Below are 14,342 nucleotides of genomic sequence, written 5' to 3'. Positions count from 1 at the left end.
AAGTTAGATGAAATTCATAACAGCATGATGAATGTGAAGCAAGCTAAACATGAACAAGATTTGTTTCTGACGGGAAGGTCAAAGGCTTAACACTGTTCATAATTTACAAAACTGGTAAACAATGCAAAGGAATCATATTGACAGATGTGCTGTCATTGTAAAATACCATGTTTTACATGAAATTGTTTCTTTGCATGGAACTCTCTCTTCGTGATTTTTGTATTTAACCTGCTATTGGTTATAATGCCATTAGCAGAAAAAAAACCCAGCTGGAAAGCTATTTCATTCATATGATTTTTTTTTCTCTACTGCTTTCAAAGTATCAGGCAACTTAAAATAATTCTAATTTCAAGATCATAGTCACATTTGCCCTTTGAATTATAACAATTTAAGTGCTGGGCCAAATTGGAAAGGTCAGGTACGGGCCAAATCGTGGCAGCGGTGTCCAGGCACCAGTGGGGTCCAAAAGCAGGGAATGACCCAAGATTTGGATGATTTAAGTAGTGCACCAGGCCAGATTGAAAAGGTCAGGGTGTTGGGGCTAGAGGTGGGGGATGAGCTGGCTCTGCTCGCTGTTCCATGAAGTTTACTCTGCTCTGTGCTGAACTGAGGCTGTCACCTGCTCCGGCAGCAGTAATGCCTGGCTTCGCATCTGCAGTCCTGTAACACTTACCAGGCACTACGATGAACAGAGGCCATGGTCCACGCCAGCTGCAGTAATGTCTGGCTTCGTGTCTTTTGTAAAAACTTCAGTTCTGAATGCTACTTTTTCACTTTTATTGTTTGCATGATTTTCTCTCTCTCTCTCTGCACATGGGGTGTTTGATGGTCTTTTTTTTAAATGGGTTCTTATGGGGTTTGTTTTGTGGCTGCCTGTAAGGAGACAACTCTCAAGATTGTGTAGTATATACATACTTTGACCAATAATAACAATAGTAGTTTTAATCCTATCTCAATTGTGAAAACAAGGCAGGCGGCTGACGTTGTCCAAGATTCTTACCAACCTGGGAGATGCTGGGAGCAGATGTTTTAAATGAATAGAGAAAAAGACCTTTTTCACTGTATGCTGAGTCCAGAAGGCATAATCAGGAGGTGAACATGATTTTTACTCGGTGAATGGAGCAGGAAACCTCATTAAGTTCTGATGCAGAGTTTCAGCCTGAAAGGTTCTTCGACAAATACTGCTCAATCCACTGATTTCTTCCAGCAGATAATTGCGCCAGGGCCCAGCATCCACAGTCTCTTGTGTCTCACTAAGCTTCTCACTGAACGAAGGCACTAGGAAAAGATCACGGCCAGGAGAACTCCCAAAAGGATTTTATTTTTATAGTCTCTTGTGTGATTGTGTCAGACCTGGAAGATCTATGACAGCAAATCCTATCACTCTGAGGCACATAACTTTCTGCTACATGTGGTGATTGTGAAGTCAGTTGAGCTGAGCTGAAATGAGTTAAAATATCTCAGCCCTTGCACTGAGTGAGACAGTGAGAAAATTTCAAACACAAGCCTTAAGCAGGCCACCTAAAACTAATGACAAGATGAAACTGGACCTCTTGGATGACGAAATATTGCCATATTTGACACAGACTCAGGGTTCCGGACTAGAAATTCAAACATGATGTGAAATATCACCATAAGTAGCTTTCTCTCAGAAAGTCAACAGGTATTTCATTCTGGGTTCCTTTGCTAATAACTTTCAGTGCACAAGAAGGCCTCCTCAATAGCTGAATTGATTTCTCCCATGTTAGATGTTGCCCTACCACACCATTACAAAGCAAACAATGGAAAACAGATGTTCCACGTTCCTCAGAAATGGGTTCTAGGGTATTTGGAGGGCTGTTGCAGTAAGAGAAGACTACTACAGGGAGAAGTTCAATGTCATTGGCATGGATTGCAATGAGGCCCTTTGGAGTAAGTTTCGAACAGCAGTGTTGGGGGGGGAGTGTATGGGCATTGACAGGATTCGACTGGGGACATTGGATTTCTGAGATTGGAGCATTTGATTGAGGAGTTAGAGAGAAAGTCTAGGCTTTTAAGTTGAAGAACGCTACCTGTAGTCATCTTCATGAGCTGATCTTCACTGGACCCTTAAACATACAGTGAAACAGGACTGAGATGAGTTGGACACCACAGCACAGAAAAAAGATGACTTCAAGTGTGATTGTGCTAGATGCCCAGAGGACTGGCATATATTGTTTGATTAAGCATTCTTTGTTGGATTGTATAATTCATTATGGTTTACATGTAAGAGGTATGTGAATGGCATATGTCATTACATCACCATAACATAAGTGTGCGCAGCTCACTAAAGTAAAACAAAGTAGACATTCATCCCCCATGTAGACATGCTCCTGTGTTTTTCTTTTGAGGTGTTTTTGGAGTTACAAAACTTAAAATTGGTGACAAGGTAGTTTGAAAATGAACCTGAGATGACTACCGACCTGTTGAAGTGCAACACCTTATTTCTTTGCAAGGGGAGAGAAACATTTTCAAGTTAAAAATAAAAAGTGCAGCACATGTTTCTTCATAAGGGGAGATCATTGTTTGAGTTGAAAAAAACGGCAGAAAATGGGTGAAATAAACAATGAGTACCGTGTGATAATAATAAATAAAAGAACAGAAATGGCAGACTACACTAGAATGATAGATGCATTTCATTGCACAATAGATAACTGGGGGATGTGTACTAAAAGAATTGTGCAGTGTTTTAAAGAAAAAGGAATAGCTGAGTGCAATTGGTGGAAAAGCAGAGTTTGCTTAGTAGTTTAACTGCACCAACCAAACCAGCCAAAATGAGCTTTGCTGTTATCGTGAAAGTAATGCAGCAACATTTAGAACCAAACCACTGTTGATTGCAGAACACCTTAGCTTTAATAAGTATAATCAAAAGGAAGCAGAGCCCATTTCAGCATACATGGCTGAATTGAAGAAATTGTCTTATCTGTAAAACAAGAGGATTTAGTGCTTTCCCGTGTATATGATGCATAAACTCTTCTCAGGCTTCCAACCAGGTCTAGGTGTCAATTTTAATTGATGTTTCAATGAAAAACTCCGCCACCTTCATCAGGGATGAAGCCTAGGCATGTCTAGATTGGTGGTATACATACTCAACTCCTGTTGCCCATGCCTCCTGATTTGTTAGTCCTTAACCAATCAGGTCTCCGCTGTCCCACCTTGTTTCAAATCATATTCCAGTTCTTACTTAGAACGAGACCTTCATATTTGTTGAAATTCTTGTTCTCAAAGATGATCCTTATTTTTGCTGATGAAGATGGCAGAGGTTGTCGTCAAAACATTGGCTGAAATTAACACTTATACCTGGCCGGAAGTCTGAGAAGGGTTTATTGTCGTATTTTTGTCAGTTCAGTGACAGGCACAGATAAATCATTTAGTTTATGGAATATTGCAAGAAAACATTCAAAAATAGCTCCTAACTGAAACACAAATCACATTTTAAAGAGCAGTTGAAGTCGCTGTTTCAATGGAAACAGCAACTAGAGATGCAATTGAATTGCAGTCAGGAATGAAAGTAAGAGTGAACAAAATTGCAATGTCTAAGCAGAAACTGGCTTGGCCAAACAATTTGTGTTAGTATTGAGGCAGAGTTTCATATACACCAGTCCAATGCAGGTTTAAAGGCAAAACTTGCAGAAAATATAACAAAGTAGGACACATTCAAAGATCATGACAGGAAGTCAAAAATAAATGGACTTCACAGGAAAGAGGAAAAGGTAAAGATTCAAGCTGTGGTTTCAGAAAGAGCACTAATCTGCATGCTGTTGATGAAAAATATGATAATGCTAAAGTGATATGGGACTGAGTAGCCTTGAGATTTATTATGTGAAAACTAGAAGAGACAAGCAATACGGCTTACACCAGAAGTGAACAACAAATTAATTAGAATGGAAATGGACACTGACTTGGCTTTTTCAGTCATTCTCCATAATGAGTTTGAATGGCAGTTCAAAGATACTGAAGCCTGCAGATAGCCAACTAAGAGCTTATACTGGAGAAAATATAACTCCTGTGAGAATGACATTTGTAACAAAGAAATACAACAATGAACAAAGCACATTTGGCTTGTATATGGTAAAAACTGGAGGGCCAGCATTGCAGGGTCATGATTTGCAGAGACGACCACAACTTGATTGAAGATCCATCCACCATTTGCATGCCACATCCCCTGCAACAGAGTCAACTGAAAGCAAACTAAGAAAGGTACTGGATAATGCCACAGCAGTTCTGAAGGATGGCATTGGAAAACTCAAATATATCAAGGATAAAATAGTGTTAAATGAAAATGCCACACGTAAGTTTTACAAAACCTTTCCTGTTCCTTGTGCCATCTGTGATGAAGTAGACAGTGAGCTAGATTGCATAGAGGCTGAAGGAATTCTTTCCAAGATTCGGTGAAGCCCATAGGTTATGGCAGTGGTCTGAGTAGCCAGGTATGATGGGTCTGTCAGGATCTGTGGTGATTTTGAAGTTGCCATCAACCGAGTACTGAACATAGATCAATAGAGGATATCTTTGCAAATCTTTCTGGAGTGAAACATTTCAGCAAAGTGGACTTAGCTGAGGCATACCTACAGATTGAGGAACAAGCCAAAGTGTTTCTCACAAAGGGCTTTATTGCTGTCATGGGCTTATTTAGAGTGGCATCTTCACCCTCACTTTGGCAGAAAACTATGGATCAAGGCTGCCCAGACACTCAGTGTAACCTGGGTGACATCATTGTTACCAATAAGGATGACAAGGAATGCCTCCAAATTCTCAAAATAATGTTAAAAAAGATAAGCTGATGGGCTCAGAGCACAATGCAATAAGTGCGAATTCTGTAAAGCAAGCATCACTTATTGTGCTCACACCATTGACACACACATTTTACGCAAGTATGCTGAGAAAATGCAAGTGGTGATGGATGCACCAAAGCCAAAGGATTTGTTATAGTTGCAGTCCTTTTTACTATTTGTTAATTACTATAACAGGCTTCTGCCAAACCTGGCTACTATGCTCTATTACCATAGATTGGGGAAATGGCAATGAAGAGAGTGGTGTGAGGTGACTTTCCAAAAGGCAAAGGAAGTGGTGTCGTCAGACTCTGTACTCACACATTATTATCCACATCATCCAATGAAGCTAGCCTGTAGTGCCTCACCTTATGATATAGTTGCAATCATGTCATATGAGTGAAGGAAGTGATGAAGTAGCCTTTGCATCACATGCTCTTCCTGCTGCAGAGAAAAATTTTGCACAGATTGACAGATATGCCTTGAGTATGGTTTGGGGTGTAAAACGTTTCAACCAGTACCTGTATGGGGCAAAGTTTACCCTCATTACTGATTGTCAACCACCAGTGTCCATTTTCAATCGACAAGAGTGCTCCTCTAACAGCATCACCAGGAACGCAAAGATGGGCTCTGGTACTTGGAGGACACAATTATAAGATCGATTTCAAAGGGACAATGAGTCATGAAAATGCTAATGGATTGTTCTGTTTACCCTTGAGCAAGGAAATAACAAAAATTTACAAAAGAGGAAACTCATCTTGATGTATTCTCCTGAATGCAAATTAAAAATCTCCCTGTAATAGCAGAGATGATCCAAAGGAACATCAGGAAAGAGCCTACACTGTCTCAGGTCTGCTGACAACCCATAATAAGTGGAAGGTGCAGCAGAAATTCCAGCTCCCTCGTTTTCAACAGCACCAGGATGAGCTTGCACTTGATGGGGGTAGGCTTATGTGGGTATTGAGTGTTGGTGTACCATCCAGTCTGGGAGCTAAAGTGTTGGAGGACCTATATCTTGCCCATCTAGGTGTGGTCGTAATGAAAGCATTGGCTTGAGGCTTTGTCTGGTGGTCTGGGATAGGTCAGCAGGTCGAACAGTTTGCCATGCACCACTTCCTAAAGTCCTAGAATTAACCCCTGTAACCAACGCGGAGAAGGCCCCAAAACCTGAGATTGCTTCACGGCCACAAATCTCACCTGCCAAGCAGAGGGACCCCCTTGTCAGGAAAGACGTTGTCCCACAAGAGTAAGAAATCCTCCACAGCAATTAAAGCTTTAGTCCTGAATGGGGCAATTTAAAGTTTACTATACTCTGGTGCTCTGAACGTCAATATACTAGTTATCTTATATAGTATACTGTGTGACTAGAGCAATGCATTGCATAGTTGAGTAAAGATACATTGTATATTAAATTGAAGTTTTAGTTAAGCAGGAAGGTATGTTATGTATTTAAAGTATCAGTAACATTTGAATAATATTGTAAATACAGTATATTGTTTGATGAACCATTATTTGTTTGTTTACATACTTTATTATATGTCAGAAGTATGTGAATGGCTTATTTTATTACACCACCACATCATAAGCGTGCAAGCCTCACGAAGTTAAAACAAAATGGACACTCATTTCCCTGCTTCGATGTGTCTCTTTAGAATAGTTTTTGGAGTTACAAAACATAACAGGCTCGGTGAGTTTTAAGTTAAAGGACACTAACTGTAGTTATCTTCAAGAGCTGGTCTCCACTGCTTATTACAAGGACCCGTAAACTTACAATGAACCAGAGCCGAGATGGGTTGGACACCAACGTGTAGAGAAAAGGGACCCTTCAAATGTGACTGTGCCAGATACACAGAGGACATGCTGTAAAATTGCAATCTTTAGAATTTACGCAATATATCGTTGATACTCTTTAATGAAAATCTTTTCATTAAATCCAGTGCAGTGGCACAGATTTCATTTCTAGGCCTGAGGCACACAGTGAAGATGAGTCAGAATCTCAGGAGAATGAAGCATCACATTGTGGTCTTTCAGTGCCAGTGCAGGTCTTGACACACAAATCAGTGTAGAGCCAAACTTGGAATCACCACACACCCACATACACGTTTCACTATGAATCCACTAGTATTGTGCTGATAGTTTCAAATTGAACTGAATAAAAGTGCCATAGAAATAAATTTCAACTGCTGAAACCTTTTAATCAAATTGCTAAATTAACTTCAGTTACAGAGACAAAGATGCAACATGTTTTAACGCCTTCGAACATAGAAACAGACTCCTCACCCTCCCTCATTCATGGGAACTGACAAACATCCGACTAATCCCATTTTCTCCCTAACACTTCCATCCTTTTTCACACCCCATCACAACTCACTCCATTCCCCCCCCCCGCCGCCTACCCCGCCAGTTCCCCTGCCACCTACCTAAACTAGGGCCAATTCAGAATAGCCAACAAATACATCTTCGGCAAGTGGAAAGAAACTTCGGCCGTGATGGTGGAGAGCCCACACATGGTTAAAAAGATTTGCGAACTCCATACAGACATCAGCCTAGGTCAGGATCGAACCTGAGTCACCCAAGCTGTGAGGCAGCAGAACTAACTGCTGCATTTCCTTGCAATAACAAATACTTCCAGCTGCAAAGTAAAGAAATATTTCCAAGTATTCAACAGAGAGCGACCAGAATTGAACAGCTCACAGTCTGAGCCCTGAAGCTGTGCAAAACCTTATCGCCAATATTTTCTCACAGTAATTGCAGACAAATTCCAATTTGGTCTGGAAACAAATCTACGGGCATCAATCCTGCAAGAGTCAGTAGTGAAAGGACCAGCTCCCGATACCATTGTAGACGCTGAACAGCAAGTCATCATCCCAGCTGCAGGGATTCAACTCAGAGTAACTCACCACAGAAATGATGCTCTGTTCAATCGTAGAGTACAGGTAATGGGACATGAAGATTTACATGGATTCAACATTTGCTCGCCGCTACCAGACAAGTAATAGCATGAAATATAACAGAGGCTATCAGCCCACACCAAGCCACCAAAATACATCCAGCTCCATAAACTCTCTACAGTGGAGCCATTCTACAATATGAAGAGAGCCTATGCCATTTTGGCCCAATAAATTGAAATGTATATGTATCAGAGTCCAAAGTTAACACACCTATTAAAATTTTAATTTTATGTTTGTTAAAAAACAAGTCTTTCATTCACAAATGCTTAGAGTGTGGTATGTTAAGGAAGATATAAGACCATAAGATATAGGAGGAGAATTAGGTCCACTTGGTCCATTGAGTCTGCTCTGTCATTTCATTTTGTCAGATCCATTCCCTTCTCAGCCCCAGTCTTCTGCCTTCTCACCAGATCCCTTCATGCCCTGACTAATTAAGAATCCTTCAACCTCTGCCTTAAATATACCTAAGGATTTGATCTCCCCAGCTGCCTGTGGCAACAAATTCCACAGCTTCACCACTCTGTGGCTGAAGCAATTCCTCCTGATCTGCATTCTCAAAGGACATCCCTTGATTTTGAGGCTGTGTCCTTTGGTCTTAGACTTCTCCATCATAGAAAGCATCCTCTCCATATCCACTCTATCAAGGCCTTTCAGCATTCAATAAGTTCTTAGTGAGGTCACCCTTCATTCTTCTGAATTCCAATGAGTATTGGAAGATACACACATCAAAGTTGCTGGTGAACGCAGTAGGCCAGGCAGCATCTCTAGGAAGAGGTACAGTCAACGTTTCGGGCCGAGACCCTTCATCAGGACTAACTGAAGGAAGAGCTAGTAAGAGATTTGAAAGTGGGAGGGGGAGGGGGAGATCTGAAATGATAGGAGAAGACAGGAGGGGGAGGGATGGAGCCAAGAGCTGGTCAGGTGATAGGCAAAAGGGATATGAGAGGATCATGGGACAGGAGGCCCAGGGAGAAGGAAAAGGGGGAGGGAGAGAAAACCCAGAGGATGGGCAAGGGGTATAGTCAGAGGGACAGAGGGAGAAAAAGGAGGGAGAGAAAGAATGTGTGTATATATATGAATAACAGATGGGGTACGAGGGGGATGTGGGGCAGTACTGGAAGATGCATGTTTTGCTTTCTCATATACTGTTATTACTAATCAACTTCCCAAAAATAGGAAAATTCAGGGAAAATTGACACAAACTTATCAACTATATTTTTGAACAAAACTGTAGATTAAAGTCCATCAAGACTTGTGACTTGGCAGCATGCAGTTCCAGTGAGTTGCTAAGTCCCACTGCCTGGGTAAGCAGAATTTTTGCAAATCCCTTACTCTCTTCCAATTTACAGCTATTTCTGGCATGTTACTTTTATTGCCAACCATGAAGACAAATGCAAGATAATTGTTTAAATCATCTGCCATCTTATTTTCCATTAAGTCTCCAGACTCACATTCCATAGAACAAATAACTCGTCCTCTTAATTCTTTTTAAACATCTAATTATTCTCTAACTACTGTTTTATATTACATCTAGCTTTATTCCATTCCTTTTTTCCTGTTCTTTTTTGACCGTTTGGCTATTCTTTGCCCTTTAAAAATGTTGTAGGGTATACTGATCTGCTAGCTCTCTTTTGTAATTATGTACTTTTTCTTTAAATTTGATACCATGTTTATCTTTTTTTGTTAACCATGGATAATGAATCATCCCCTTCATATTTTTCCACCTCTAATCCATCACTTATAATACCATAAAACGATAAGAAATAGGAGAAGAAATTAGGCCATTTAGCCCGTTGAGTAATCTCCACTATTTCATCCTGGCTGATCCAATTTCCCTCCCAGTCCCAATCTCCTGTCTTCTCCCTGTATCCCTTCATGCCGTAACCTGTCAAGACTATCAACTTCTAACTTAAATATACATAAAGACTTAGTCTCCACAGCTGCTGTGGCAACAAATTCCACAGATTCATCACTCTCAGGCTAAAGAAATTCCTCTTCATCTCCATTCTAAGGCTGTGTCCTCTGGTCTTAGATCCTCCCAAGTCTATCAAGGCCCTTCACCGTTCAATCAGTTTCAATGAGGTCACCTCTCATTCTTCAGAATTCTAGTGAATATAGGCCCAGAATCATCAAAATCTCTTCACATGACAAGCCAATCAATCCTGGAATCATTCTCGTGAACCTCCTTTGAACCCTCTCCAGTTTCAACTCATCCTTTCTAAGATAAGAGGCCCAAAACTGCTCACAATATTACAAGTAAGGCCTCACCACTGCTTTATAAAGCCACAACATTCCAACCTTGCTTTTACATTCTAGTCCTCTTGAAATGAATGCTAACATCGCATTTGCTTCCCTCACCACAGACTCAACCTGCAAATTAACCTTTACGAAATCCTGTACAAGGACCCTGAGCGCCTAGGATTTTTGAATTTTCTCTCTATTTAGAAAATAGTCTACTCTTTTATTTCTTCCACCTAGTGCATGACCATATACTTCCTGCCCTGTTTTCCATCTGCCACTTCTTTGCCCATTCTCCTAAGCTGTCTAAGTCCTTTGGTAGCTCTCTACTTCATTAAAACTACCTGCCCCTCCACCTATATTTGTATTGTCCGCAAAGTTTGCAACAAAGCCATCACTTCCATCATGCAAATCATTGACATATAACGAAAAAAGAAGCAGTCCCAAATCAAACCCCTATTGAACACCAGTAGTCATTGGCAGGCAACTAGAAAAGGCTGTCTTTATTCCCAATCTTTGCCTCCTACCAAGAAGCCAAAGCTTTATCCAACTTTCCTTTAATTCCATGGGCTCTTAACTTGTTAAGCAGGCTCATGTGTGGCATCTTGTCAAAGGCCTTCTGAAAATCCAAGTACACATCAAACAGATCTCCTTTGTCTATCCTGCTTGTTACTTCTTCAATGAATTCCAACAGATTTGTAGGCAAGATTTTCCCTTGAGGAAACCATGCTGACTATGGCTTATTTTATTAAGTGCCTCCAAGTACCCCGAAACCACATCCTTAACAATTGACTCCAATATTTCCACAACCACTGAGGTCAGACTAGCTGGCCTATTATTTCCTTTCTTCTGCCTCCCTCCCTCCTTGAAGAATGGAGTGACATATGCAATTTTCCAGTCTTCCGGAAGCATTCCAGAATCTAGTGATTCTCTCCAACAATTTTTCCAGCAGTCCATTGTCTACTGTCACTTCTCTTTAATCTTTATGTATCTCAAGAATCTTTTGGTATCTTCTTTAATATTATAGGCTAGCTTACTTTCATATTCCATCTTTACCTCCTTAATGATTTTTTTTAGTTGCCTTCTGGTGGTTTTTAAAAGCTTCCCAATCCTCTAACTTCCCACTAATTTTTGCTCTATTATAAGCCCTCTTTGGTGTTGTCTTTGACTTCTCTTGTTAGCCGCGATTGTGACAACTTGCCGTTAGAATACTTCTTTCTCTTTGGGAAATATTTATACTGTGCTTTCCAACTTGCTTCTAGAAATTCCAGGCATTGCTGCTCTGCTGTCATCCCTGCCAGTGTATTTTTTTTCCAATCAAGTTTGGACAACTCCTCTCCCATGCTTCTCTAATTCCCTTTATTCCACTGTAATACTGATACATCTGACTTTAGCTTCTCCTTCTCAAATTTCAGGGTGAATTCAATTATAGTATGATCATTTCCCCTAAGGGTTCTTTTACCTTAAGCTCTCTAATTAATTCTGGTTCATTAAACAACCCTGAATCGAGGATATCTGATCCCCTAGTGAGCTCAACTGTGAGCTTCTCTAAAAAGCCATCTCATAGGCATTCTAGAAAGTCCCCCTCTTGGGATCCAGTATCACCCTAATTTTCCCAATCTGCGTTCACATTGAAACCCCCCATGACTATTGTAACATTGCCCTTTTGGCGTGCATTTTCTATCTCCCTTTGTAATTATTAAACCACAGTTTTACTACTTGCTACTTACACATCCCCTACTGCAAGATTTTGAAAGTCTCTTCTTTCCATGGAAATACAGATCTTGATAGCTTTGGGTTATGGGAACAATTTGTATTGAAAGAGGATACAGAGAGGAAGTTTCCTATGATGGGAGAGTCTAAGACCAGAGAACAGAGCCTTAGCATACAGGGGCGTCCTTTTAGAATGGAGATGAGGAGGAATTTCTTTAGCCAGGGGGTGGTGAATCTGCAGAATTCTTTGCCACAGGCAGCTGTGGATGCCGAGTATTTATATGTACTGAAGGCAGAAGTTGATAGATTCTTTATTGGTTCAGGGCATGAAGAGAAAATACGTGGAGAAAGCAGGAAATTGGGGCTGAAAGGAAAATTGGATCAGCCATGCTGAAATGGCGGAGCATATTGGATGGGCCAAAAAGCCTAATTCTGCTCCTTTTTCTTATAGATGGATGGTCTAAGAAGAGAGTAAACTCATGCAAAAGACTCTGCAGATATGTAGGGCTGCTTGGCGGACTGAGCTTGCAAAGTGAAAAGAAAAGCACCTATTTATTTTGTCTCTCTCACAACCTTGGTACGCAAAATAAAAATAAAACTAAGTATTCAGACAGACCATCACAGTTGTGAAGGAGGAAGTATATGTGTCTATTTACACACGGCAGCTCTCACAAAGAGCAATGAAATAAACGAACCACTCAGCTGTTTGAAGGATAAGGTGGAGGGCATAGGAAATTTCAAATTCAGATGACATGATGGAATCTATTGCTCTGACTGTAGGGTGTCATGAGCGTGCAGGCTGCTGCAGCTTGCCATCGAGTGATGGGCTGCTCGTGTTCCCTTGCACCTGTATTTACTAATTGTTCTCTCAACAAGTCATTAAGCCCTTTGCTTTCTATCAACCTGGTCAGTAACTTGTGATTGGCATGGGTTTCCTGCATTCTATGATTACTTAAAGAGGACTCCTGTTTAGTGCCTTAGCGGAGTCATTGTATTGGAGAGAATAAATTGTCTCGCGGTGTCACTGAGTCCTTCCTCGGAGCCTCTGTTGCTATTCCTATTTCTAACCGCTTGCTTCCATCTCCTCATGGGGAATCTGCCGTTCATCTGCTCCTGGGTCGAGTCGGTACCAGTCACCCTTGCAACGGAGAAAGCCTGCCGTTTCTCCCCACTCGGGTTCAGACCTGCGAAGCGAGCGCACACCATGGAGGTAGGGTCTTTGTCCGTCCCCCACAGCTGCAGCCTGACTTACTGAATATTTCAAGCCTTTTATGTTTTAATTTTTGAATTCTGGCATGGACAGTTGAAAAGAACATAAGAAGGTAGGAATAGATATACAGGATGCTAGCAGGTCCCTCAAACCTATCCTATCACTCAATCTCATCACGGCTAATCTAACCTAGGCCTCAGCTCCTTTCTGGTACCAGTTCCCCATACAGTCTATTTTCCTGATCTTTTAAAATTGAATCAATTCCCTCTTTCAAGTTCAAGTTTATTGTCGTCATTGACATACATATATGGAGTATAAATGTAATGAAAATCAGCTTTCTGCCATGAAGATTAGCTAATAAATTAAATTAAATATCCCCACGATTTAGCCACCATAACTCTTTGGTAGTGAACCTCTGCCCAGTACAATCAAATTCCATTAATCTGGCACACTCAGGCAGATTTTCCAGATTCTTAGATTTTGTTCCAATTAATCATTCAATTCTCTTTTTATTAGAAATTAAAGAGCACAGTAGTATATGTCCTGGTGAGCTCAGTAAGTTGCAAGGGAGTGCAGAAAACAGAAGCTGCGACTTTCATGTGAGCAGGGGAGAGAGGACCCTGGTGAGTTCAAAAAGAGGGTGGGAGACAAGAACCTTGTGTCTTAAGCACAAACAAAAGGAATTCTGCAGACGTTGTTAATCCAAGCAACACACAAAATGCTGGAGGAACCCAGCAGGCCAGGCAGCATCTATGGAAAAAGAATACAGTTGACGTTTCAGGCCAACACCCTTCATCAGGACTAACCCTAACCCTAAGAGCATCCTAATGCAGGGTTTCAGTCCGAAATGCACTATTCCCATAGGTTCTGCCTGGCCTGCTGAATTCCTCCAGCATTGTGTGTGTGTGTGTGTGTGTGTGTGTGTGTGATGTGTTTTAAGGGGATCTTTAAAACACAAGGGTCCAGGAATTAGGTGTTAGAAGGAGCACAGAAAATGAAGTTTGTGCCAGTCAGATGGAAGATCAACAGAATTTCTTAACAAGCCTGAGGGGGAATTCCTCACTTGGAGGGTGTTGAATGAGTTGCCGGTGGATGAGGTGAATGCAGGTCTGGTAGCAGCAATTTGAAGAAGTTTGGATAAGCACATGGAAGCAAGGGGTATTGCGGGTTATGGTCTGGGTGTGGCTCGATGGGATTAGGCAGAATAACAATATGGCACAGGTTTGACAGGCTGAAGGGCCTATTTCTAAACTATTGGGGGCTTTAGTGTTTGCTGGCTTTGGAAGGTGAGTCTTGCTACCTGCTTTGACTGTTTCCTTTGTCACCACAGCGAAGGCATTGTACCACGCTATCACCTCTGCCCCAAGTATCCAGCAATGCCTTGATTAACCAGTGATGCAAACCACATGTTACTGTTGGCATTTATTTACAATATTAGCT

The sequence above is a fragment of the Mobula hypostoma genome, chromosome 27 (genome assembly GCF_963921235.1).
Source record: "Mobula hypostoma chromosome 27, sMobHyp1.1, whole genome shotgun sequence".
NCBI classification, from domain to species: Eukaryota; Metazoa; Chordata; class Chondrichthyes; order Myliobatiformes; family Myliobatidae; genus Mobula; species Mobula hypostoma.
The sequence above is the reverse complement of the archived record's forward strand: the minus strand, read 5'-3'. Positions refer to the sequence as shown.